This window comes from Nicotiana tabacum, chromosome 6, assembly GCF_000715075.1.
Source record: "Nicotiana tabacum cultivar K326 chromosome 6, ASM71507v2, whole genome shotgun sequence".
Taxonomy (NCBI): Eukaryota; Viridiplantae; Streptophyta; class Magnoliopsida; order Solanales; family Solanaceae; genus Nicotiana; species Nicotiana tabacum.
Window position 1 is genome coordinate 185,844,002 of NC_134085.1, and position 5,345 is coordinate 185,849,346.

Consider the following 5,345-nt stretch of genomic DNA (forward strand, 5'->3'; position numbering starts at 1 on the left):
AATGAGTGTAAAGATCAAAGAAGAAGTGATCAAGCAGTTGCAATCGAAGGTCATTCGGGTCACTCGGTATCCCGAGTGGTTGGCCAATGTGGTACCTGTCCCAAAGAAGGATGGAAAAATCAGGGTGTGCGTCGACCACCGCAACCTCAACAAATCAAGTCCCAAGGACAATTTTCCGCTACCTAACATTCATATCCTGATCGACAATTGCGCTGGGCGCGAGATCGGATCCTTTGTGGATTGTTATACGGGTTATCATCAGATCCTAATGGACGAAGAGGATGCTGAGAAGACAGTGTTCATTACGCCATGGGGAACCTACTGCTATCGGGTAATGCCGTTCGGGTTAAAGAACGCCGGGGCAACGTACATGCGAGCAATGACTGCTGTGTTTCATGACATGATGCACAAAGAAATAGAGGTGTACGTCGATGACGTGATCATCAAATCTTGGCGTCAGGAGGACCATGTAGCAGACCTAAGGATATTTTTCCAAAGACTCCGGAGGTATGATATCAAGCTTAACCCGGCCAAATGCGCATTCGGGGTCCCATCAGGAAAGTTGCTGGGATTCATTGTCAGTCGACGGGGGATTGAGTTAGACCCATCCAAAATTGAATCCATCCGAGATTTGCCACCACCAAGGAACAAAACAGAGGTAATGAGTTTGCTGGGTAGACTCAATTACATCAGCCGGTTCATCGCTCAACTCACAGCAACTTGTGAGCCCATATTTCGGCTACTAAGAAAGGATGCTGCAGTAGGTTGGACAGCAGAGTGTCAGGAGGCCTTCGACCAAATCAAAGGGTATCTGTCTAATCCACCCGTATTGGTCCCGCCTAAGCCCGGGAAACCCCTAATCCTTTACCTGACGGTCTTAGAAAATTCATTTGGTTGTGTACTGGGGCAACATGATGACACAGGGAGGAAGGAGCAGGCCATCTACTATCTTAGCAAGAAATTCACAGTGCATGAGGTCAAGTACATTCAACTCGAGAAAATGTGCTGCGCCCTAACTTGGGTAGCTCAGAAGTTGAAGCACTACCTGTCTTCATATACTACTTATCTCATATCCCGCTTGGACCCATTGAAGTATATCTTTCAGAAACCTATGCCCACGGGAAGGTTGGCAAAATGGCAAATTCTGCTCACAGAGTTTGATATCATCTACGTAACAAGGACGGCCATGAAAGCCCAGGCACTGGCAGACCATTTGGCAGAGAATCCTGTTGATGAAAAATACGAGCCCTTAAGAACGTATTTTCCTGACGAAGAGGTGATGCATACGAATGAGTTGGAATTACCTGAGGAACCGGGTTGGAAGCTTTTCTTCGATGGAGCTGCAAACGCAAAAGGGGTTGGAATAGGAGCAGTACTCATTTCTGAAACAGGACGGCATTATCCTGTTACGGCTCAACTGCGCTTCTATTGCACCAACAATATGGCCGAATATGAGGCTTGCATTCTGGGTCTGCGCTTGGCTGCTGACATGGATGTCCAAGACGTCTTGGTCTTGGGAGACTCGGACCTCTTGGTACATCAAATTTAGGGTGAATGGGAAACACGAGATCTAAAGCTCATACCATACCGACAATGCTTGCATGATCTGAGCAAGCAATTTCGATCAGTAAAGTTCAAACACATCCCGAGAGTTCACAATGAGGTTGCGGATGCCTTAGCCACCTTAGCATCAATGCTGCACCACCCTGACAAAATGTATGTTGATCCTCTGCATATCCAAGTCCGTGATCAGCACGCCTACTGCAATACCATAGAAGAAGAAGCGGATGGCGAACCCTGGTTTCATGATATCAAGGAATACCTCAGGATGGGGATATATCCAGAACATGCCTCTGGAGACCAAAAAAGAGCCCTTCGGCGTTTGTCGAATGGTTTCTTCCTCAGTGGAGGAGTATTGTACAAAAGAACCCCGGATTTGGGATTGTTGAGATGCATAGATGCCGGGCAGGCAACGACGGTTATGGCGGAAGTACATGCCGGAGTTTGTGGGCCGCACATGAACGGATATGTATTGGCAAGAAAGATCCTTCGAACAGGATGTTATTGGCTAACCATGGAACACGACTGTATCACTTTCGTAAGGAAATGCCATCAGTGCCAGATACATGGAGATTTGATTCATTCTCCGCCAACAGAGTTACATACGATGTCAGCACCCTGGCCGTTTGTAGCATGGGGCATGGATGTCATTGGGCCCATCGAGCCAGCAGCGTCCAACGGTCATAGGTTCATTCTAGTGACCATTGATTACTTCACCAAATGGGTTGAGGCTAAAACCTTCAAATTAGTAACCAAGAAGGTAGTGGTGGACTTTGTTCACTCCCATATCATCTTCAGATTTAGGATCCCAAAAGTGATCATCACGGATAACGGTGCGAATCTTAATAGCAGCCTGATGAGAGAGGTATGCCAACAATTCAAGATTACACACCGCAATTCCACCCCATATCGTCCTAAGGCAAATGGAGCAGTCGAAGCAGCCAATAAGAATATCAAGAAGATACTACGAAAAATGGTGGAAGGGTCCAGACAATGGCACGAGAAATTACCCTTTGCTTTGTTGGGTTACCGCACTACCGTCCGGACTTCTATAGGCACAACTCCTTATTTGTTGGTGTATGGAACTGAGGCCGTGATACCAGCGGAGGTCGAAATTCCGTCCCTCCGAATTGTCACTGAAGCCGGAATTGATGATGATGAATGGATCAAAGCTCGCTTGGAATAGTTGAGCCTGATAGATGAGAAAAGATTGACAGCAGTGTGCCATGGTCAGCTGTACCAGAAGAGAATGGCAAGAGCGTATAATAAGAAGGTGCGCTCTAGGAAATTTGAAGTAGGGCAGCAGGTATTAAAGAAGATCCTCCCACATCAGGTCGAGGCAAAAGGCAAATTCGCCCCAAATTGGCAAGGGCCTTATATCGTGACCAGAATATTGTCCAACGGTGTTTTGTGTTTGACAGATGTCGAAGGTAGATGTGTCGACATGGCTATCAATTCAGATACAGTCAAGAGATATTATGCGTAATTTCTTTAATTATGGCAATTATTCGGTTTGTTTGTTTGTATTTGGCATTTATTGGATAATGAGATGACGGAGGCAATTCTTTCTTCTACCCAAACACTGTTTAACCCTTGCTTCCCCCTTTGAGCCTTAAGCAAATTCTTTCAATACCCCTCTTTTGGAATCACTAATGGGAAAGATACGAAAAAAAAAGAAAAGAAAAGAAAAGAAAAAGAAAAGAAAAGAAAAGAAAAAGACATGAAAAAATGAAAAGAAGGAAAAGAAAAAAAGAAGAAGATAAAATCAAGGAATATAAAACCGTGGGAACTACGTTTGACCTGATTCCTCAAAGAGGATACGTAGGCGCCTCACGGCTCGGTCATAGTATGCATCATAGCAAATATAGGATGCATAATGTACATAGTGTGCACAATATAGCACAATGTGCGTAACGCACCTAGCTCAACATAAGCATAAAAAAATAAAAATAAAAATTCCCCAAGCAAGAAAACTGGGGCAGAGGTTATGTTTTAAGTTCCAACAAAGGTTTGATTCCAAAAGTTGTAGCACATCACCCTTCAAATTGTTTTCATTTTTGTAGCCTTTCTTCGATCCCACACCAAAACCAACGTCAACATCCAAAAGACCTCCCGATCAATGTTCGAGAGATGCCAAATCCGGCAAATAAGGCCGAGAATAATACACTGATCCCCAGCAAAGAAGAGGATCGTAAGACTGGGAATGAGTTGATAGTCAAAAGAATCCCCGGAAGAGAGGGTCGCACCTACAACACCCCGGATCCTCGAAAGAAATAAAATGAGAGAGCCTTATCGGTGAAAACCTTCACAGGCACCGAGAGGCGATGTAAGATGAGGGATATGAAATGAGAGAGTCTTATTGGTGAAAACCTTCACAGGCACCATAAGGTGCCGGGAGATGAGAGAAAAGAGAGAGTCTCATTAGTGAAAACCCCTCGAAGGGCACTATGAGGCGACAAGACGAATCAACAAAAGCTACCACATTTGCAACAGCATGGACAGTCATTTATCATCCCCAGCAAGTCAGACCATCCGGCAAATCGATTGATACAAATAGACTGGGTCGGGAATCTATGGTGCACGTCATGATCACGGGGACCAGTCATGTCCTCCAGATAAGTTCCTTTGATTGTCTCCTCCCACAAAAAATATTGGTTCAGAAAGATTTTCTCCTTTCCATATCTTTATTTCTTTTCCTAAAATGTGTCTTGAAAGGATTTTTCAAAGATTACTACCAGAAACCGAAGGGGAATTCATCCCAATGCAGGATAATACAAACAGTCTTGAAGGCCGGTCCCGGGCAATGCAGTGATTGTGCTCGGAAATGTTGGAAGAAGTAAGCTCCAAAAGGGAGTGGTTTCGGGAGTTAGAAGCAGACTCCCACATCATGTGTTTTAAAAGAAAGCAGAAAAGGGGATAAATTGAAAACCAATCCCCAGCAGGCTAGAGACCCCCAACAGGCAACTTTGCCCGCCAACCAATTATGGGGACAAAGAGCAAGAAAAGGGGAAGAGAGAAAAATTGCTCGCCAGAAAGGCACCCTCTACCACCACGATTAAAACTGATTAAATCCTTTTGTCTGCTGCAGGAAAACAAAGGATTGATGATGGCAGCAAGATGCACCGCCATGGAAGTCACCAAAAACCGGGGCAGAAAATTTTCTGCCGATTGTCGAAAATTTTCTCGGAAGAACGGGGAAACAATTTCAATACATTTAAGTTCTAGGTCGCCCACCAGTATAATGCGGGAATACATTTAAGTTCTAGGTCTCCCACCAGTATAATGCGGGAATACTTTTAAGTTCTAGGTCGCCCACCAGTATAATGCGGGAATACTTTTAAGTTCTAGGTCGCCCACCAGTATAATGCGGGAATACATTTAAGTTCTAGGTCGCCCACCAGTATAATGCGGGAATACTTTTAAGTTCTAGGTCGCCCACCAGTATAATGCGGGAATGCATTTAAGTTCTAGGTCGCCCACCAGTATAATGCGGGAATACATTTAAGTTCTAGGTCGCCCACCAGTATAATGCGGGAATACTTTTAAGTTCTAGGTCGCCCACCAGTATAATGCGGGAATACTTTTAAGTTCTAGGTCGCCCACCAGTATAATGCGGGAATACTTTTAAGTTCTAGGTCGCCCACCAGTATAATACGGGAATACATTTAAGTTCTAGGTCGCCCACCAGTATAATGCGAGAATACTTTTAAGTTCTAGGTCGCCCACCAGTATAATGCGGGAATACTTTTAAGTTCTAGGTCGCCCACCAGTATAATGCGGGAATA